The following is a 23934-nucleotide window of genomic DNA, read 5'->3' on the forward strand; positions in this document are numbered from 1 at the left end:
AATATAAAGTAATAAAATTATAAAAACTACAGATCACAGAACCATAAGCCCTCATACAGTCCAGTACATGGAAAACTAAAAAAATAGCCTTTTTTGTTTTTTTAAAGTAGTACAATAATAGAAAAGCATTTAAAGATAGGTATCATTTTAATCACATTGACTTACAGAAAAAAGACGTCAGTTTTTATTTTCCAGTTTTTTCTTACAAGTTTTAAACCCATCGGGCTTTGTTTGGGAGAGGGGAATGGGTATTCCTCTGAACCTGTAGGTGGGGCATATAGGAATAATGGGAGGGGCATGAGCATAAAAGGCCCCCTGCTCCATACAGGCAGGGCGTACGTGTCGTTTTGTGGAGAGCAGCTTGTGGCGGGAGATTCAAGCTTCCTGCGTATAAAGTCCGGACGGGGTGCAAGTTTTCAGGTGTCTTCTTTCCATGTTACAGCCACTTGTACACTTAATACGCACCCCCCAACCCCTGGTTACTTTTCCCTATTACTATTTCTTGCCTAGTCTCGGCCGTCCGGTCTCCCGCATCAGCCGCCAAAATTACTCACACCACAGTCCGTGATCATGAGTGTGGCGGTTTCTTACCATGAGGAACTTAAATCTACTGACTTGTGCATTTGCTTTGCTGCCCTGGCTGTTGGCAGCTGTTAGTCTCTGTGCACGGGGAGATAGTGCTGTCTACGGGGGTATGGTGCAGCCAGGCTATATGTGGTGAGGTCTGCTGTATAAGCCTCTCATGTCAGGCTGCCAGCTGTTGTATATTCAGATGGCATGAGGCACAACGTTTATATCAGGGCAGCTCCTCTCTAATTTTAGGTGTCCCATTATTAGTTGTGTATGAATATGTTGTAATATTTGGGCGTCCCATTGTTAATTGTGTATGAATATGTTGTAATATTTGGGGTGTTTTGTTATGTAAATGTTGCATCCTCCATGTTGGCTTTGCAAACTCACCCCTGCTTAGTAACAACTCGTCCACTTCATCCAGCATGGATGGTGATATCAGTTTATACAGTATAAGGTACTGAATCACACACTAGGTCGTGCACTCGTAGCATAGTTACTGTTCATACATGGGTTTTCACTGTACATATGTAGGATTTATACTGTTCATACGTAGCGTTCACTGTACATAACTTTTATACTGTACATATGCTCACACCATATTGTACATACATAGCAATCGTTACATTCATACTTATACTGTACATGTACTAGTTCATAGTATTAATTATGCATACTGTTCTAGTATTTTATTCTATGCACCTGTTCATAGCTTTTACTCGGTGCATACGTGCGTAGCTTTCACAGTATGTATATGTTCGTTATGTGAATACGTTCCTAGCATTCATAGGGCTAGGAAGGTTATGCTGTGAGAGAGAGAAAAAAATGTCATACCTTGTGTCATTCTCACGTACATTTGTAGCATAGCATTTATGCTACACATACGCTCATAGCATTTATACTGCACATATGGTCATAACATTATACTGCACATATGCTCATAGGATTATACTGCACATACGCTCATAGCATTTATACTGCGCATACTTTCATAGCATTTATACTGCATGTACACTCATAACATTTACACTGCACACATGCTCATATCAATATACTGTACATACCCTCATAGCATTTATACTGCACATATGCTCATAGCGTTTATATTGTACATTCGCTCGTAGCATTTAAACTGCACATAGGCTCATAGTAGTTATACTAAACGTGCACTCATATCATTTATACTGTACATTCGCTCGTAGCATTTATAATGCACATAAGCTCATAGCATTTATACTGCACATACGCTCATAGCATTTATACTGCACATATGCTCATAGCATTTATACTGCACATCTGCTCATAGTATTTATACTAAACGTGCACTCATAGCATTTATACTACACACACGCTCATAGTATTTATACTGCACATACGCTCATAGCAGTTATACTGTACATTCGCTCATAGTATTTATACTGCACATATGCTCATAGCATTTATACTGCACATACGTTCATAGCATTTATACTGTACATACACTCATAGCATTTATTCTGCACACACATTTATAGTGTTTACGCTAAACACGCTCAGCATTTATTCTATACATACGTGCTCACGGTCATTAAAATAATTTTTTTTGCATATGATACAACAGGTAAAATAAATAAGATTTGTAATTTACTCCCAGGAAAAAAAAAAATTTTTATGTCACTTTCATGGCCTTATAAATCTGGACACTAGGAGGTCTCCCTTCTGGTCCAGACTGCATTGCATCTGCTCAAAAGCACAGACCTTGGTATCCTGACCAAACTCAGAAAGTGCTGTCTGGCCATAGGCCGTGAATACACTCACTCTCCCTGTTTCATACACAGGCAGAGAGCGAGTGCTATTCACTGCCTATGGCCAGACCACATTTCCTGAGTTTTGACTCCTGCCAGTCCAGCAGAAGAACAAAGTCTGTGCTTTTGAGCAGACGCAATGTAGTCCAGACCCGAAGGGAAACCCCTAGTGGCCAGATTTATAAGGCCATGAAAGTGACATAAGATTTTTTTTACAGAGAGTAAATTACAAATCTTATTTATTTTAGCTGCTGTATCATATGCAAGAAAAAAATTCAGTTCATTGTTCTTGTGGCTCCTCTACATACAGGGCGTCCTCCATGGACATCTTACAATTCCCCACAAGATAGAGAGGAGTTTACACCTCTCCTCCTCCTTCCTTTAATAGAAGCTTAGTGAAGCTTACTCTGGTAAGTAATATTACTCTGGTATTTCTAAACCTGGGCAAGAAAAGCCACACAGTGAGGGAGTTGCTGCTGTTTTTCTGTCTTTTTCCTCGAAATCTAAGATTGGGCAAGTAGCTGATAACGGCAAGCACATTGTGGTTGTTCTGCATTTAGGTGGCATGACACATTCTCCGTGTATGGCCATGGGCTTAATCTGGTTGTAAGACATTTTCTTTAAATGTATGTTGGTCTGAAGGATGTGCTGGCCATGTCCAGGAGAGTTTGTGTTTGTTTTAGACATCCTTATGCCTCTGAGACTTTCATCACAAAAATGGTCTTCCTTAACACTGCTTAATCTGTGATATTCCAACATGCAGAGACTCAATCATACACATATTGGACTTCCATCAGCGAAATATAATGGCTTGTTTCCTCATGTAGCAGGAAAACAGCTTTTGGAGTCAGTGTGACTTTCAGCTCAGGCATTGGCAGCTGATCAGAGACACGTGTTCTGTGCTCAGACTTTTTTGAAAAGGCAACATGATTTGTCAGCAGGGACAACAGCGGAATTAACAATATAAAACTAATATTCCTTTCTGGTGCAAATGTTCACAGCGATGATAGAGCATGGGATGGAAGAAGGTTCATATCTGGCTCACTGCAGTATGGACTTTGAGGAGCAGTTGGATAAAGAAAAGGGATCTGAGCAATATTTGGAAAATTGAGGACAACAACCACCATGATGATGTCCAACCATGGCATTATAAAACAAAGGCCGAACCAGCCAGGGCCCACTGAAGAGCTAGCAGGGATGACGGAGCTTCTCATTTAATTATTTGAGCTGGCAGATTGTAAGCACGAAGCTGACAGTACTGTACAGCTACATTCCTTTACTTTGGTTTACACTCTCCTACTGCTGATGGGGAAGCTTCTAACACCACACCTGCTGCTGTTATTAGGCCTATACAACCAGATTACCCCAAAATTGGATAATTATTTTGGCTAGTTGTTTAACCCCTTAAGGACATAGGGCGTATCCATACGCCCCCGTTTCCAAGTCCTTAAGGACCGAGGGCGTATGGATACGCCCTGAGCATTTCCGGCCCCCACCGCTAGCCGGAGGGGAGCCGGATGCCTGCTGAAATCGTTCAGCAGGCATCCCGGCATATCGCCCAGGGGGGTCATTATGTCCCCCCATGTCGGCGATTGCCGCAGATCGCTGGACAATTCAGTCCAGCGATCTGCGGCAGATTCCGGGTCAATCGGGTCTCCAGTGACCCGATGACCCGGAATTACTGGCTGATCGGGGCCGTCAGAGACGGCCCCGAACAGCCATTGCCAGCAGGGGTGAGGTGGCACTGGTGCCACCTCACGATCGCCCTGATTCGTCGGCCGGATTACCGGCCGACCAATCAGGGCGCCTGCTGCGGGTGTCATTCCCGCAACCCGCTCCGCCCCTCTTTCGGAGGACGTGAGCGGGTGCGGGAAGACGACCCCCGGTGCTGGGGACCCCGATCCCCGGCGTCCCTGTTGGGATCGGGGCCCCAGGAGCGCGGCGGCGGCGGAGACGACGAGGGACTGACCTGTGCTGCTGGATCGTTGGAGGTGAGTGACAGCCTCCTGCTGTTGCTTAGCAACAGCTCCCAGCATGCAACAAGGGCATGCTGGGAGCTGTAGTTATGCAACAGCAGGAGGCAGACCACCACAACTCTCAGCATGCCCTTATGGGCATGCTGGGACTTGTAGTTTTGCAACAGCTGAAGGCACATTCTTTCTATGTAAAAGTGTACCTTCAGCTGTTGTGTAACTACAACTCCCAGCTTGCACAATCAGCTAAAGTGCATGCTGGGAGTTGTAGTGGTGCATCTGCTGGTTGCATAACTACAACTCCCAGCATGCCCGTTGGCTGTCGGTGACTGCTGAGAGTTGTAGTTTTGCAACAGCTGAAGGCACACTGAGTTAAGTAGTAAACCAGTGTGTCTCCAGCTGTTGCATAACTACAATCCCCAGCATCCCCAGCCAATGTAGTATGCCTCCGGCTGTTGCATAACTACAAGACCCAGCATGCCCTTCCGCTGTCCGTACATGCTGGGGGTTGTAGCTTTTGCAACAGCTGAAGGCACACTGGTTGCAAAACACTGAGTTTGTTACCAAACTGGGTGTTTCACAACCTGTGTGTCTCCAGCTGTTGCAAAACTACAACTCCCAGCATGCACTGACAGACCGTACATGCTGGGAGTTGTAGTTTTGCAACAGCTGGATGTTCCCCCCCCCCCCCCAATGTGAACGTACAGGGTACACTCACATGGGCGGAGGATTACAGTAAGTATCCGGCTGCAAGTTTGAGCTGCGGCAAATTTTCTGTCGCAGCTCAAACTGCCAGCGAGAAACTACTGTGAACCCCCCGCCCGTGCGACTGTACCCTAAAAACACTACACTACACTAACACACAATAAAATAAAAAGTAAAAAACACTACATATACACATACCCCTACACAGCCCCCCTCCCCTCCCCAATAAAAATGAAAAACGTCTGGTACGTCACTGTTTCCAAAACGGAGCCTCCAGCGGTTGCAAAACTACAACTCCCAGCATGCACTGATAGACCGTCCATGCTGGGAGTTCTAGTTTTGCAACAGCTGGATGTCCCCCCCCCCAATGTGAACGTACAGGGTACACTCACATGGGCGGAGGATTACAGTAAGTATCCGGCTGCAAGTTTGAGCTGCGTCAAATTTTCTGCCGCAGCTCAAACTGCCAGCGAGAAACTACTGTGAACCCCCGCTCGTGTGACTGTACCCTAAAAACACTACACTACACTAACACAAAATAAAATAAAAAGAAAAAACACTACATATACACATACCCCTACACAGCCCCCCTCCCCTCCCCAATAAAAATGAAAAACGTCTGGTACGCCACTGTTTCCAGAACGGAGCCTCCAGCTGTTGCAAAACAACTACTCCCAATATTGCCAGATAGCCACTGACTGTCCAGGCATGCTGGGAGTTTTACAACAGCTGGAGGCCCCCTGTTTGGGAATCACTGGCGTAGAATACCCCTATGTCCACCCCTATGCAATCCCTAATTTAGGCCTCAAATGCGCATGGCACTCTCACTTTGGAGCCCTGTCGTATTTCAAGGCAACAGTTTAGGGCCACATATGGGGTATCGCCGTACTTGGGAGAAATTGGGCTTCAAATTTTGTGGGGTATTTTTTGCTATTACCCTTTTTAAAAATGTAAAATTTTTGGGAAAACAAGCATTTTAGGTAAAAAAAAATTTTTTTTTTTTACATATACAAAAGTCATAAAACACCTGTGGGGTATAAAGGTTCACTTAACCCCTTGTTACGTTCCCCGAGGGGTCTAGTTTCCAAAATGGTATGCCATGTGTTTGTTTTTTTTGCTGTCCTGGCACCATAGGGGCTTCCTAAATGAGGCATGCCCCCAGAGCAAAATTTGCTTTCAAAAAGCCAAACGTGACTCCTTCTCTTCTGAGACCTGTAGTGCGCCAGCAGAGCACTTTTCACCCCCATATGGGGTGTTTTCTGAATCGAGAGAAATTGGGTTTCAAATTTTGGGGGGTATTTTCTGCTATTACACTTTTTAAAAATTTAAAAATTTTGGGAAACTAAGCATTTTAGGTAAAAAAAAAAATTATTTTTTTTACATATGCTAAAGTCGTGAAACACCTGTGGGGTATTAAGGTTCACTTTACCCCTTGTTACGTTCCCTGAGGGGTCTAGTTTCCAAAATGGTATGCCATGTGTGTTTTTTTGCTGTTCTGGCACCATAGGGGATTCCTAAAGGTGACATGCCCCCCAAAAACCATTTGACGCTCCTTCCCTTCTGAGCCCTCTACTGCGCCCGCTGAACAATTAACATAGACGTATGAGGTATGTGCTTACTCGAGAGAAATTGGGTTTCAAATACAAGTAAAAATTTTCTCCTTTTTACCCCTTTCAAAAATTCAAAAATTGGGTCTACAAGAAAATGCGAGTGTAAAAAATGAAGATTTTGAATTTTCTCCTTCACTTTGCTGCTATTCCTGTGAAACACCTAAAGGGTTAATACACTTACTGGATGTCATTTTGAATTCTTTGGGGGGTGTAGTTTTTATAATGGGGTCTTTTATGGGGCATTTCTAATATGAAGGCCCTTCAAATCCACTTCAAACGTGAACTGGTCCATGAAAAATAGCGAGTTTGAAAATTTTGTGAAAAATTTCAAAATTGCTGCTGAACTTTGAAGCCCTCTGGTGTCTTCCAAAAGTAAAAACTCATAAATTTTATGATGCAAACATAAAGTAGACATATTGTATATGTGAACCCAAAAAAAATATATTTTGAATATCCATTTTCCTTACAAGCAGAGAGCTTCAAAGTTAGAAAAATGCAAAATTTTCATTTTTTTCATCAAATTTGGTGATTTTTCACCAAGAAAGGATGCAGGTTACCATAAAATTTCACCACTAAGTTAAAGTAGAATATGTCACGAAAAAACAATCTCGGAATCAGAATGATAACTAAAAGCATTCCAGAGTTATTAATGTTTAAAGTGACAGTGGTCAGAATTGCAAAAAACGCTCCGGTCCTTAAGGTGAAAAAGGGCTCGGTCCTTAAGGGGTTAAAATAAGAAAAAAAGAAGAAAATTTTACAGCCATTTCTTCTTTTCAGAAACAAATGCTGGTGTTACTCCTCGAAATGGGAGAATTTTTTGGAAAGCTTGTAAAAACCATTGAATATTCCAATGCCTATGTGTGATTTTTCATACTGGCAGGCAGCTGCCAACAAACAATTATAATTTTTGGACTTATTTAATATTTTAAAGATTTCAAAATCTGCAGTGACCTCAAACTTACAAGCATGGAATTATGGGATGTGAAGTTTAAGAACAAAATTCAACAGGAAATACCCAGTTCACAAAAAGATAGCCACAGTGTTATGGTAATCTTACAACATAGCCATTTAGCCCCAAGACAAGTACAGATCCTTCCTAAGCATGTCCATTAGTGTCTGGCAGGTAATTACTAAAATCACTTTATGGTGGATACCCCCTATAAGTACATGGGTTACCACAGGGCACTGTAATTATGACATTATGTTAGCCTTAAAACCAGTTCACAAGTACTTGGATACATTCCTGGGTGACCTATCAGTGTTATACAGAGCTTTAGGGCTCTTAGGCAGTGTGATACATGTGTTTTAGATTTTTTACTGAGTTCCAGGTTCATCACTAAGTTTGCTCAGAACTGAACTTTTTGCCAATATTAGGGAATTTTTGAAAAGTTCACTCAACTCTAATCAGGAAGACAGATAAATTAATTTGTTACCAAGACCAAGGCCTCAACCAAATGATTGTCTGTCTACCTGGTGCCAAGGTTTGACATGTAGTGGACTAAGGGGACAAATTACATGGGAAGAGGCTGGGGATGTTGTCGTGGTCAATGTGGGAATGAACAACAGAAAACATGGTAGGTCGATGTCTCTTAAGAAAACTGCCTGTGTGATGCATATAGCAGGAAAGACAATGGGAGCTTATATAGTTAAATGTGTGGCTTTAAGTTTTGGTGTAAGGATGAAGGGTTGGCATTATTTTAGCCCTGAGCTGACTTTTCATTGGAGTGCAAACAGTATTCTGGAGGTAATTTGCACCTGAATGGAAGAGGGGAAGTCCATTGTGCTGGGGGAGAGAATCTTAAAAGGGTTGGCAGAGTGTTTAAAGAAAAACTGACAGGCTTTTTACTCGCACTAAACTCAATACACTGTGTTATAGTGCAGGTGAACAGGAGTACAAAGAGCTATAACTTACAGTTGTGACCAAACTTGCGTGCTCCACTGAAACCTTGCTGCACTCAACTTCCGTGTGTAGCGAAGGAACGGCACCTGCGCCCTGCTACAATAGCAGAGAGTTAATGTGGACCGCAGGCTCTCATGTCATTAAGACATGAGAGTCAAGAAGATTATTATGCATAAGATAGGCAGGCATAGAGAATGGCGGAGAAACGCGGAAAGTCAGAAAAGATTAAGCTGTATTGCAACAGGAGCCATATCTGCGGAATGGCTGAACCAATTTCTGTAAGCTCTTTGTACTCCAATTCACCCACACTATAACCCAGTGTATTGGGTTTAGTGCAGGTGAACAGTCTGTCAGTTTCCCTTTAACCTCTTCATGACCCAGCAAATTATTTTTTCTTGGCTCACGTTTTTTTCCTCCTCACATGCTAAGAGCAATAATTTTTTTTATTTTTCCACTGATGTATAACAGAGCCAGAAAAAATATATGTAATGCATATGTATTTTCAGAGTTTACAATATGGTTAATCTGACATGCAAACTTTATTCTATAGGTCAGTTCGATTCTAATTATACCAAACTTGCATAATCATTTTTTTCCTTTTATGGTAAAAATAAAATTGAAAAAAGAAAAGAAAAAGTTTGTACAATGTACATTCTATGCAGAGCTGCGTCTCTAGTTTACCGGTTAAAAAGAAAAAATCTCAAAACATTAACTAAATTAGTATGTTTGAAATTGCCCTATTTTGACCACCTATAACTTTCTCATTTTTCCATATATGGGGCAGTATGAGAGCTCAGTTTTTGTGCCACGATATGTAGTTTTGCCAAGGCTTAACTTTTTATACATTTTTATAAAAAAAAATTGGAATAAAATGTGACAAAGAAGCAGCAATTTTGGACTTTTTAATTTTTTTTACGTTTACGCCATTCACCGTACGGGATAATTAACAATATTTTTTAATAGTTCAGACTTTTCTGAACGTGGCAATACCAAATATGTGCATTGATTATTTTTTTATGCTTTTTTGGGGGTAAAATGGGAAAAACGGACATTTTACCTTTTTATTGGGGGAGGGGATTTTTCACATTTTTTTACTTTTGTATTTTACATTTTTTTACTTTTATTTTTTTTACACTTTAATAGTCCCCATAGGGGACTATTTATAGCAATCATTTTATTGCTAATACTGTTCAGTGCTATGCATAGGGAATAGCACTGATCAGTGTTATCGGCGATCTTCTGCTCTGGTCTGCTGGATCTCAGACCAGAGCAGAAGACCCCGGGAGACAGCCGGAGCCAGGTGAGGGGACCTCCAGCTGCCATGCTGGATGATCAGATCAACGCGGCAGTGCTGCGGGCGCTCCGATCATGCATTTAAAGTACCGCACTGCTGCAGATGCAATGATCTGTATTGATCACAGTATCTGAGGGGTTAATGGTGGACATTAGCGCAATCGCGGATGTCCACCATTACCATCGGGTCCCTGGCTGTTGACAGCCATGGCGGAGCATAAATGTACGTCATGGTTCCTTAAGTGCTAGGACTCCATGACGTACATTTACGTCCATTGTCGTTAAGGGGATAGAGTTCTATTGGAGAAAAACGCCAGGATTTTCCTATAAAAAAAACGCCAAAGTCTCAACAAGAGGTCGTTTTTGAAAAACTGCCAGGGAGCCCAAAATAGATGAATTACGCCAAAAGGATTAAAAGAATGCCAAACTGAAATACTCCAAGTGGATATGGCCTTTTGCAGTTCCCTATTGACTTGCAGCTAATATCTGGCCACATCAGTGCGTCAGAATGGGCATTTTTTGGGGAGTTCTTGTGTGAAAACCCTTAGTGGAATTCCAGTCTTAATGTTTAAATGCTGTGATTTGTATAGATCAGGGTATTTAACCAGTTAAATGATGGACATCTGAGGGATCTCTAATGTCCGTCATTACCGACAGATGTCAGCTGCTGATAGCAGCGGATATCTCCTGGTTATGACACGGTCCCATTCCATGGACCCACAACATGTCTGCCCACCAGACCCATGACGTACACTTATGCCATTGGTCAGGAAGCGGTTAAACTAGCAATAGGAAGGGAGGACAAAGCAAAAAATCAAGCACACAAAGTGGCATGTAGATTAGAAAAGGATCAGAACATTAGCAGTGAACATATGATGCAAACCAGCAGTGAAAACAAATGTACCCACAAAAATTCTATAAATTACACTTTTTATATTAAATGGGGAAGCTTGAGACCTTGATACTGGAGGAACACCTTGAGGTGGTTGGTGTCATTGAGACATGGCTAGACTCCACACATGACTGGGCTGTCAATCTGTGGGGGATTAAATTATTTAGAAAGGATAGGGTGAGTAGGAAAGGAGGAGGAGTATGCCTGTATGTTAAAAGTGATATGAAAGTCGGTGTAAAAGATGCAAAAGTGGATTAAAATTGTGAGGATATGGAATCCCTCTGGGTAGAATTACAAAGGGAGGTAAACATTGAAGAGGTGATAGATAGTCAGCTGTATACACAAATAGAGAGGGCTGTCCAGGCAGGTACATTGGTAATAATGGGAGATCTGAACTATCCACATATTGATTGGAGTCGGAGTTCTATTAAATCAGCAAAGTGGAGAAAATGTCTTCATTTATTGCAGGATAATTTTATGGGCCAGTTTGCCAAGAACCCAATTTCTAACAATGCAGAGCTATTTGAGGATGTAACTGTGAAAACCACTGTAATAGTGACCACAATATAGTTACTTTGGCTGAAAAACTAAGAAAACAAAGACATGTTGGGAAGGCAAGAACATAAGAGCTGCACTTCAGGACTGGGAGAAATTGCTGTCATAATCTGTTACTGATGATAAATCAAAGATCTTCAAATCAACTATGAATAACTTTGCTGTAAATTTATTCCTATGGGGAACAAGTATAAAAGATTAAAACCCACATGGCTGACAACTTGTGTGAAAGAGCTAATAAATGACAAAAATAGAATTTTTTAAATACAAATCAGAGGGGTCAGCTTTAGTCATTATAAACAACAACTTTAGAGGAAACCCCCAAAGGGGTGCCCTAAACTCAGGGACTGAATATCACTCCGATTCCAGCAATCAATCATCTACGGGAACCAAGCGTAAACATAAAGATCAAAACAAGGGCTCTAGAAGACCTCCATATAAAAAATCAGGCAATCCGCGTTGTAATCCTGCAAAACAGAACACATGGGGCCCCAATACTGAATCTGGACCCTCATCTGGGTGGGGTGTCAATATGCAATGTCAGACTTTGACTTCCAACATACCATACCCCACCGGGGGACAAAATTCAGCACAAACCTTAGCCCCCACAGCTTTTTCCTTTGGGGCGAGACAGATCCCAAATGGCTTAGCCCCTTAAATGGCTCCATCACAGCCTTTTTTAGGCATGAACAGTCAAAATATGTTCAGTAACCAAGATGGTTGGGAGGAGATGCTTTCCTCACATATGGTGGTATCTCCTTCTGCTAATAATAAACTGATTCAATTAAATATTATACATTATAGTTACATCACCCCCGTTCGTTTACTTAGAATGGGTCGCTCTGACTCGGACACCTGCCATCGATGTGGTGCGGCTAGAGCTGATTTCTGGCATCTTATTTCGGCTTGTCCTGATATAAGATCCTTCTGGCAGGATGTCCTTGGACTTCTTGCCACAATTGTCCAACCTCCCCCGGGGTGTGATCCTCTGATTTGCTTATTTGGAGTTCTGGATGAGGAAGTGTGGCCACATTATGTGCGCACTCTACTGCGAGAATCTTTATTTTTTGCTAGGAAGGCGATTGCCCTCAAATGGATGGACCCCGGCCCGCCTTCCCTGTCTCAGTGGAAAGCCTTGGTTAATGCTATGATACCCTTCTCCCATATTGTTTACAAGAATAGAAAATGCCCTGGTAAATTCCTTTCTGTGTGGGGTCCCTGGTGCTCCTCACCATTGACTCAGTGTTCGTACTCTACATCCTCCTGAAGAGATTTAGGGTCATGAATGTCCTTTCATTTCTAGATATGGTTGTCTGTACCCCTTTGTTTTATGTATGTTGCTCTGTTTTGCCGGATGTATGTACTCCCTCTTCTTTATGGACGCATGGGTCTGCTCTAACAGTAGGAATTCTATGCTTAGCCCTCGTGACTGAATATGGCTGTGTATGCGGAGTTCTACAAAACGGCCTCTCTTTAATATTATTTTGCCACCTTTATACTACATACCGTCCCCCTTTTCCGTTCTTCTCGTTTACCCTCTCTTTGTGTTAGGGTTTTCCAACTGGCTGTTCTCAGTTTTCTCCAGTTTATGTCCTCACTGCACTGATTACTGACGGATTTTCTATGGTATTCTGTCGTTTACATTCTGCCTACTTGTACATGTTCTCAGTGCCTTTTTATCTGTATACTCCACTTTGTATCATTTTGTTTCTGTGAGGCGATTTGGCTGATGTTTGTTTAATCTTCAATAAAACATATTAAAAAAATATATATATATATATGTTCAGCAACCCTTCTCATCAGGGCAATCATGTTACCAAGCAAGTTGGTCACCCCCAGACATCCATTACAGCTTCAGCCCCCATACAACCCTAACAACCAAGGATGATCGATCAACATCTATTTAATTCACTGTTAGACAGCCCACAATATAGGAGGGAGGAGTTCGTTTCATATATGACACCAACAGGGAAGATTTCAGAATACAGCAATGCTGTTCTCGCTATATCCTCTGAAGGATCTGGATCCAGACCCTGTACCTCCCCACATAGCTCTGCCGTTAGTGAACCATACTTACATTGTCATGTCAAACAAACAGAAAGAATTGGGTCTATAATTGGTCCCTCTGAAGCTCTGTTTCAGATACCATGATGATTCATGAATCCATGGATGGCGGTGAGTTTAGCAATTTTGTACCGATTATGGAAAATGGGTCTTCTGTTGGGGCAATTGTTAGGGACACTTTAGATCAGGCAGCACAACCGAGGCCATCCTCTATGGCTCAAATATTACCCAATACAGATTATCGTTCCCTGAATCAGGTCCCATTACCCCAGACAGAGGAGATGCAAATATTTAATCTGTCATCCCACTGTCTGAGTTCTTCTGAGAGATCTCTTTACTTAGAGGCCTCTCTTTTACCTCCACCCCCAGATTTGATGAATTCTCCTGGGTGAAAGACATCAATTTGTTTGCCCGTGAACTTGCCCTACATAAATGGCATACTCAACATCATAACCAGGAGAGAACTATCAATAGAAAAGAAACAGCAGCTATTGAAACCTTGGAATCCCTACTCTTTGGAGAATGAGGGTGGGAAAAGGCAAGTGGTGACACCTCTGACTCCACTTAAACCACGGTCCAAAATGACTCCACTTTACACAATACTCGGCAATAGATACCTTTGTTCAATTGGTGACAAATGATATACAGCGTATTAAACCTAAATCACATTTGGTACATTCCAACCTCTCTAGGGAAGAGCAATTAGCTTTACAATCCTTACAAGCCGAAAACAACTTAGTGATAAAACCGTCAGATAAAGGCGGGAATATTGTCCTTCTCGATAGAGAACACTATGCTGAAATCGCCTTGAAACAGCTGGAAGATGAAAACACCTACTTACCTTTAACTCATGATCTTACTAGGGAATTCCTTGCTGATTTGCACTCACTTCTTGATGAGGCCAAACACGAAGGTCTTATATCTGAGGAGGAGAAAAAATTAGTATTTAATTCACATTCCACTATTTCCACTTTCTACGTTTTGCCTAAAACGCATAAAGGCACCAGTCCCTTGAAGGGACACCCAATCGTATCGGGCAATAATAATCTCACACAAGGCGCCAGCGTTTATATTGACCATTTTGACACCCTTTGTATCGTCCCTACCTTCCATTCTAAAGGACACTAAGGACACCATTCGCAAAATCAATGACCTCATGGTAACTAACACTACTTCACTGATGAGTTTGGATGTCGAGAGTTTATACACCAATATCAGCACGATTTGGGTATTAAGGCAATCAGCTATTTAGACATGAAAAGCACTATCTTCACGCAGCAAAATTCTTTTGTAATTAAACTCCTACACTTTATACACACTCACAATTTCTCTCTTTGGCGGTGACCTCTATCGGCAAATTAGAGGCACCGCCATGGGGACCACGTGTGCACCTTCTTTTGCAAATTTATTTTTGGGGAGGTGGGAGCACAGTTTTGTTTTTTGTTTTGATTTTTCTTTACACACTGAGCACATTTTATTTTCGGGACGATACATCGATGGCATTTTGATTTTCTGGGATGGCGATACGTCACTCTTCACAGATTTTGTAGATAGGCTTAACGCCAACCAGATCGGCATGAAATTCACCTCAGAGATGGGAGGAAAATCTATCAACTTCCAAAACCTGACAATTTACATCGATGATCAGAATCAGATACAAACAAACATTTATCGTAAGCCGACTGCCACCAACAGCTTCCTTCACTGGGAGAGCTGGCATCCGGGCTCTCTCAAAAAAAGCATCCCCGTTGGCCAATACCTCCGGGCCAGGAGAAATTGTTCAGAGGAATGTAACTTCAAGATTGAATGTAATCAACTTATATCTAAATTTGTTCATAGAGGTTACCCTAAAAAAAAAATCTCAGAGTCGCCTATTCTAGCGCGAACAAGAGTAACCATAGAGATCTTTTGTCATCGAACACATCACATGCACGAACAGATAACATTATTAGATGAATAGGGACCTATGATGCCTATGCTGGTCAAATAACGCAAATTTTACAACGTCATTGGCAAATCTTGACTTCAGATGGAGATATTAAAGATCGACTAAGTTCCAAACCTAACATCACTTACCGGAGGGGATCGAATCTTCGTGATCTGCTTGTTTATAGCCATTTTCTTACCCCCGACAGAACTGTATCCACTTGGCTGCCTGCACGTCCACAGGGTTCGTTCCCCTGTGGGCATTGTAAATTCTGTCAAAATATGAAAAAAAAACAAGAATTTCATGAATCCTAAAATAATGGATTTTATCAATTCTAGCAGTCAAAATGTGATTTACATTGCTCAATGTCCCTGCCCGAAATTATACATAGGGAAGACTATACAGGAGCTTCGCCACAGAATTATTAAACATCTTAGCACAATAAGGACTAATCAGGACACTCCCCTGGCCAGACATATGAAGAGCCACCACAATAATAGAGCCAATATGATATCCTTTTGGGGTTTACGCCAGATGCATATGGGACCACGCAAGGGGAACATTGATGGTCTCTTGCTACGTAAAGAAGCCCGTTGGATTTATCGCCTTAAGAGCAGATGTCCTCAATGAAGGCCTCAAAGAAGGCTTCTCATACTCCGCTTTCATCGAATAATTGTTTACACTTTATTGTACCACATACCCGCGTACAGCCTCCCTCCTGAATTATGGTGTCCCAATCTTGTCCCTATCATGTATACTACTCCCTCTTTCTTCCCCTCCCTACCCCTCTCTTTCCCCCTTTCCCCTCTTATTTAGCCATTAGGTGTTTTAGCCAACTGTGCATAATAATACATAAATTTGTCTCCCACTAGCACCTTAGATATACACAGATATGCAGTTCTCAGATTGCATATTTAACCCCTATATACTTATATATATTATTCTTCCACATATAGGCCCATGTCCACACACACATTTATACTAATAAGTAGGTGAATATATTAACATCTGTGATGCAGTCTATCATATTTCAGCACCTATACAAGTGTTAGGAAATATGGGCTTGTTAGATTATTTACCTCTGTTTTGCACTAAGTGCTCTGACATGCGCAAATTGTCACACACGCACACTCACAGTCAACTTATGTCTGGGAGCATAAGTTCACGGCCATATGCGATCTTCTACCCATGCACACTGCTAGCATCTTTCTTACTTTGATTTACAAGTCCGCGGTCATGCGCGTAGGAATGGACATGCGCACTTCTCCTTTGCCCACACCAGTATAGTGCGTGTGCGCTGTGTTTACTTCACATGACATATTAACGTAAGCAGCTATTGGCCGTACCACCTCGGCACATCATCAGCACATCACAATGCCGATGCATGTGATCGTGATACACATTACAATAGGAGGAATGCTCTATGAGTGGGAGGGCACCTTAGGAGGAGGGAGGGGGCCCCAATTGATGACATGGGAGAGTCTTTATAAAGGGAAGCTGAACTTCCAGGCCTCACTTGCCGCCAGTTCTCTGATTACGTTGCCAGCGAAACGCCGTCAGGACTGTGTCTAGTTGTTAACTTTTAAATGCAGGGGTTTCTGTCAGCACCATCATTCAATGCTAATCAGTGCCTCAGTGGTGGCCATACAAATTATGTGGCACACAGTTTAAGAGTCCTTTCCTCTACTAATTTCTAATGTGCTAGACAGACCCTGTAATTTTAAGCACTGTGGTACACACACATCACGGGATACCAATTGTCACTGTATTTGTTTTAATTTTAAGCACATCTCAATAAAAATATTCAATTGAAAAGAGAAAAGAAAACCAGGGCAACTCACCAAGTACGTAAACTTCAAGCTTCTTTATTAATCCATGAAGGGTATAACCAGTGCAAGACACGGGTGGACAGAACACAGTGTGGGCCAGTTGAAGCATATCTTGCGAAACGGCACCGTAGCCCCGAACGAACGTCCCCCTGTGTTCTGTCCACCCGTGTCTTGCACTGGTTATACCCTTCATGGATTAATAAAGAAGCTTGAAGTTTACGTACTTGGTGAGTTGCCCTGGTTTTCTTTTCTCTTTTCAATTGAATATTTGCATTGGACTTTGCTATTACCAGTGAGCACCATCAGACGTGGTTGAGCCAGCAGAGGCATTGGATGACAGGTGCTAATAATTAGGCGAGCTGTGCCGAGTTTTTCTCTCTACTATTGAATAACATCTCAATAAAAGTTACATTTTAATACTCTTTTTTTTGGGGGGGGGGGATTTCCAGTTTAGGACACCCCTTTGGGGGTTTCCCCTAAAGTTATTGTTTATATATTAGTATTGCCCAGTAATCCCCTGGGGTTTGTTGTTATATAGCTTTAGTTAAAATCTGCAAAAAGGTAATAAAAGCAATTCACAATGAAAAGTAAAACAAAAAAAACAAAACCCTAATTCTTCCTTAGATATACTAAAAAAAAAAACAAGGTAAGGACATAAAGGAACCCTAAATAAGAATAATGCGGTTCTTTAGCTTTATTTACACGAAAGAAGAAAGGGGAAGTGAACATAGGGTGGGCAGTGCTGGTAACATACCGTCTAATGTACGGAATTGGCTTCATGTAGATATGGTTTGAGGTAAATTTAATAAAGTGAATGTAAACAAAGCTCCAGAAAGCTCCAGAACCAGATTGCTACACCAAAGAGTACATAGATAACTCAGTGTAGTTATTTCTATATCCTTGTGCCTTGTGCTTTGGATTATGTCAAGGGACTGACACAAGGTAATTGTGGTGCCGATCTTAAAAAAGATTGGCACACAATTAGGTATCCCCCAGGTAACTATAGACCAGTAATCTTAGCATAAATTGTAATTGTTTGAGGGGCTTTTAAGGGACTACATGCAGAAACATGTAGGGGGTGATAGTATTACAAGTGATTGCTAGCATTGTTTTATTAAGGCAAAGATTGAGATATACTTTTAGATCACAGACTACAAAACAGCATGCAATTTCAAGTAGCTGCTTTTAAGGGTAGCAGGATACTGTATTAAAATAGGCATGTACTTACGGACAGGGACAGGAGAGGTTTGCTAGGTGGATGTGCTTCTACTCTGGACAGTTCCTGACATGGACAGAGGTGTCAGTAGAGAGCACTGTGGTCAGACTGGAAACAACTGCACAACTTCCTCTGGAGCATACAGCAGCTCATAAGTAATGGAAGGCTTAGGATTTTTAAATAGAAGTAATTCTGGTACCAGTTGATTTAAAAACAGTATTTTGCCCAGGAGTTTTTAAATGGTTTAAAAAAATGTTTTTCTTTTTTAAATATAAATAAACCCCTCCCCAAAAACATAAGAAAACAAACTTTTCCCATTTTATACATGTGTAAATGTCCAAACTAATAAAATATAAGGTTTATGAACCCGCACAGTGAACAGCATGAAAAAATACCAAATTCCAGAATTGCTGATTTTTTTATGTATCAGAATAAAATTTATACAAAGTGATTAAAAAGTCCCATCAAGACAAATATGAGGTCCAAAAAAAAAAAAGAAAAAAAAAAAAAAGAAAGAGCCATACAGCCTCGTATACAAAAAGAAAATAGAAAAATTACATTGGTCAGAATAGGGAAAGTTAAGCATGCTTATTTTCTATAAAAAGTTTTCTATAAAAAGTTTTAAAATAAAACACCTATGAAAATTGCATATTGTAGTAATCAGATTGACCAACAGAATAACGCTAAGTAATTTTTACAGTAAAGTGCACTGGGTAATAATGAAACCCACCAAAGTTTGCAAAATAGGTGGTGGTGGGGGTTTCAGTTTCACACTCAAACTTTTTTTTTTTTTGGGGGGGGGGGGGGGGGGGGAGTTTGGCTGTAGAGTTTGCGCTATGATGAGTGATGTCGTTACAAAATACTATTGGTCCCGCATAAAACAAGCCCTCAGCCTCATATGGCTCTATACATACAGAAAAAAATTTGAAATAATTATGGTTTGACTGTAAAAAAAAAACATATTTGGCATCATCGCGTGCCTAGTTGTCCGAACTATTAGATTATCATGCACACTGAATATCATAAACACAAAAAATCATGTCCCAGTGATCAAAAAGTCATAGATACGTAAACAGTGGTATTGTTAAAAACTTCAGCTCATGGTGCAAAAATAAACCCTAACATAGCTTTGTCGGTGGACAAATAAAAAAGTTATAGTGGCCAAAACATGGCATTGAAAAAACTTTTTCTTTTTCAAGTTTACTATTTATTTTTTTCTTAGCTTAAAACAAAACAAAAATTATGCAAGTTTGGTATCATTGGAATCGTACTGACTGACTCATAGGTTAAAGATAGCATGTCAGATTTACCTTATTGTGAAATCTACATAGTAACAAAGTTAATAAGGTTGAAAAAACACCAGAGACCTATGTCCCTATTGAGTCCCTGCTGAGTTGATCCAGAGGAAGGCAAAAAAAAAAAAAACTTATCTTAGTGGTAAAAAAAAAAATTCCCGACTACAGATATGTCAGAATAAATCCATAGATCAACATTCTGTCCCTATATATCTAGTATCCATAACCTGTAATGTTCTTACTCTCCTAAAATGTAATCAGGCCCTGTTTGAACTCTTTTACCGCGTTCACCATAACCATCTCCTCTGGAAGAGAATTCCACAGATTCACTGCTCTTACAGTAAAGAACCCCCGTCTGTGCTGGTGTAGAAACCTCCTTTCTTATAAACGTAGAGGATACCCCCTTGTTATAGATACAGTTCTGGGTGTAAATAGGTCACAGGAGATATCTCTCTACTGCCCACTGATATATTTACACATAGTTATTAGGTCGCCCCTAAGCCTTCTTTTTTATAAACTAATTATTACTCTGGTTGCCTGTCTTTGAACCCTCTCCAGCTCCACTATATCTTTCTTGTATACAGGTGTCCAGTACTGTACACAGTTTTCTATGTGTGGTCTGACTAGTGATTTGTACAGCGGTAGAATTATTTCCTTGTGGGCATCTATGCCCCTATTGATGTACCCCATTATTTTATTTGCCTTGGCAGCAGCTGCCTGACACTGGTCCCTACAGCTAAATTTACTATTAACTAAGACTCCTAAATCCTTTTCCATATCAGTCGTCCCAAGTGTTCTCCCATTTAATACATAAACCCAGCCTGGATTTTTCTTCCCCATGTGCATTACCTTACATTTATCAGTGTTGAACCTCGTCTGCCACTCCCCAGCCCAAACCTTCAACCTATCAAGACCCATTTGTAACAATGCACTGTCTTCTATTGTGTTAACCACTTTACAGAGTTTAGTACCATCTGCAAAGTTTGCTACTTTACTATACAACCCACAAGGTCATTAATAAATATATTAAATAGAATAGGACCCAAAACTGACCCTTGTGGTACCCCACTAGTAACAGTCACCAAATCAGAATAAGTACCATTAATAACAACCTTCTGTTTCCTATCACTGAGCCAGGTACTTACCCACTTACACACATTCTCCCCCAGCCCAATCCTTCTCATTTTATGTACCAACCTTTTATGTGACACTGTATCAAATGCTTTGGAAAATCCAGATATACCACATCCAGGGATTCCCCCTGGTCCAATCTGGAGCTCACCTCCTCATAAAAGCTGATCAGGTTAGCCCTGAATTGGAAGGGTCTCATCATCAGTAACTGGCATCAGAGCTAACTCTGATCCCAATCGTTTAACCCTCTAGATGGCACATTTAGTAGTGAACGCATTAAAGTGCTTAGAAACTAATCCCTTTCAGCCTCCCATTGTTTTTCCCTGCAGTGTAAACTGAGAGTGCCAATTGCATTTTACTAGTAAAAAACAAATACTGATGCATTTTCTTTGTGTTTTTTTATTTTCTATAATTTTCTAGGATTTATAGATATGCTTTACAACTGGGATATGAACAACAGGAAATAATTGTCTAGAGCTGTTTCATTGACTTCTGTGAGTTTTTCTAGGCATGTCCTGTGACGTGTAGAGTTTATTGTGCACGGAGGAGGAGAGGGGAAGCTCTGAGCATCTCCATTGATCCTGTGCTACCTATAAATGCTATTGATGTTACTTTTCATTGTGAATCTGCCTGTAATAATAATGATGACAAAAAAATAATGATCCTTAAAAATAATAATAATAATTTGCTAGAATGCAATCTAGTAGACAATAAAAAGTTGTTTTTAGGGTGCAAGTTGACTTCCCTACATTTGGACTTTGCACAATGCTCATTTTTACCATGTGAAAACTGTACTGTTTATTTTATGCACTTTAATGACTTTTAGTCCAAAAGTAATTTACAGTATCCTATTTATGTCTTATTTGTCTAGTGCCATCCATAAAGTATTAAGCTAGTAGTCAAATATATATCTTGTGGGTTGTACACCAATTGGAGTAGCCTCTACATATTTCTAGAGCAGATGAGTGTCTAAGCAAAATGTACAGCTGAAGGATCAGCGCAGTGTAAAGTCTTTATAAAGGTCTGGATCCCACATGTGCTAGAGATTCATATATGAAAGGGTTCTTTTGTCTTCATTTTAATAATGCAGCAAGCTTTTAACCTTTGACTCTGGTCAGGAAAGAGGGAGGATTCTCTAAAAGCTCAGCCTGTCAGTCAAGACTGCTAAAATAAAACTCTATTATAGTAGTGCACAAATTAGTTTACTACACATCAAAAATAAACATATCTGAGTAAAGATCTGGCCCTAAAAATGGTGTCAAACTTTTCTGAGCTTTGTGGGGCAGGCATTTCTTTCTTTTCTATAAACAGGGTTTGCTCCTACAACTAAGGTGCCTCTAAGGGAAAGCGAGAAATCATATTTCTAAGTTTTCTTTGACCTTAGGCAAATGTCTTCAGATCATGTTAACTTACTTTTTAAAAGTGGACATTGCTGACATTACTAATGTTAATAGGTAAAATTACATTTCCAGATCATAGCAAGAAAGAACAACTATAACCCTGTTTGGCCAATGAGATTTTATGAAATTAGCAGTCACCACTAGCCTTTACCCAAATCCAAAAAAGTCTCCTGTACAGAAAAATGCAAAGCTTATATTGTATTAATTTTTAGGATGATAACAACATTTTTATGTAGGAAAATGTATGTGTATATATAGATAGATAGATATAAAAAATCAACTGACAATGTAAAGCTATTTGCACATGTATTATAAGGTATTGAAATGAGCTTCATAGGCTAGGGTGACAGTTATGAAATTTTACCAATAAGTGGTGCTGCAGGGGTTAATGAAGGCCTAGGAATTCCTGAGTTGAGCCGGAGGCGTCGGCTGGTCACCTGTGAGGGATTAGCTGGCCCCGCAGACAGTTGTTGTTTGAGAACTGTCTGAGGCCACAGAGGGGGGATATTTTAGCATTGAGGGAAGGACTAGGCAAAGAATGCCCCCACCAGGGACCTTCCTGTCCTGCCGAGATTATTATACAAGTGTCAGATGTGTCTGAAAGGCCTGCTCTGACCCACAGGTCCTGTCTGCTGAGAGGCTAAATCCACCCAGCTTTGGGAAGAAAGCTTCTACATCAAGGCGTCCTACTTGACCCCAATACAACAATACTGTTATGTTTACAATGCATAAATAGCAATAATTGATTTTTGATATGTTACATATTTTGGAATGGTGTAAATTAAAGTTTTTCAAAGTATATTATTAAATATCTTATTCATTTACATAGAAGTGCCAATATATTTAGCAGCACTCTACAGAGATCTCCTGTCCTCGCATTAATTCCTGTCCATATCAGGACAACCGAAATTCCACACTATACTTAAAGTATGTTTTTGGAGTGTGGGAGAAAACCCATGCAAACATACAAACTCCATACAAAAGTTCTGTTTGAGTACCTTCACACATACAGGATCTGCTGCAAATTTTTGATGAATATTTTGTGCAGCTGATTTTGTTATTCATTACCTTCAATGGCTGCAGAAAATATGCAGCAGATCCTGTACGTGTGAACATATCCTTTGGTGGGACTAGAACTTAGGACCCCAGGACTGCAAAACAATAGGGCTAACCAATAAACCACATGCTTTCCAGCACTTACTTATACCCTCTGCACTTCTCGAAAATATACCTCCCAAGATGAGAGGGTGCAGGTCCAACAGTTGCAGGATTTCACCACAACATTATTCAGCTATTATTTATCATTTGTGGGCAAAACCGCCATGATGGTGACTGGCACTGCCCCATCTCTCCCTCTTCCTTCCGAGACAGACGGTATACTTCCAGGATGTGCAGAGGGCTAAAGTAAGCACCAGGGAGCAGAACAGCAGGCACTACCAGAAAATGCTGGCACTAAGAGTGTTCAGAATTGCACCATTTCCATAGATGGCAATCAGTTTCCAAGTGGATTCTGCCACAAGAATCGACATATCAATTATTTATGGTTGAGGCCATAAGTGGGATCTCTGCCATGTACAAGGTGCAGCAGAATTGTTTATTGAAAAGCAATGGGATTCTGCTGCAACAGAATTTTTAAGCGGATTTTTTCAGCCACAAATTTTGTTGTAAAAACATGTCTGTTGCGGAAACTGCTTTAGATTTCCAAAGTGTAATATCTAGATGCTGAAGTAGAATAGAATAGAAATAGTCTGTGAATTAATACTACTTTTTTTTTTGTTTGGCAGTAGCAG

At 40.7% G+C, this 23934-nt stretch overlaps 1 long non-coding RNA gene across 5 annotated transcripts in view; it reads right to left on the reverse strand.

The window, feature by feature from the left end:
* The window catches only part of LOC130356352 (uncharacterized), a 291928-nt gene that overhangs the window by 238999 nt on the left and 28995 nt on the right, over positions 1-23934 (reverse strand). For all 5 annotated transcript variants that reach the window (XR_008888857.1, XR_008888859.1, XR_008888858.1 and 2 more), the window contains exons 2-3: positions 15423-15544; positions 14188-14268 (exon numbers count right to left, since the gene is read on the reverse strand). This is a non-coding gene — a long non-coding RNA (uncharacterized LOC130356352). The remainder of the gene's footprint in view (positions 1-14187; positions 14269-15422; positions 15545-23934) is intronic.

This window comes from Hyla sarda, chromosome 2, assembly GCF_029499605.1.
Source record: "Hyla sarda isolate aHylSar1 chromosome 2, aHylSar1.hap1, whole genome shotgun sequence".
Taxonomy (NCBI): Eukaryota; Metazoa; Chordata; class Amphibia; order Anura; family Hylidae; genus Hyla; species Hyla sarda.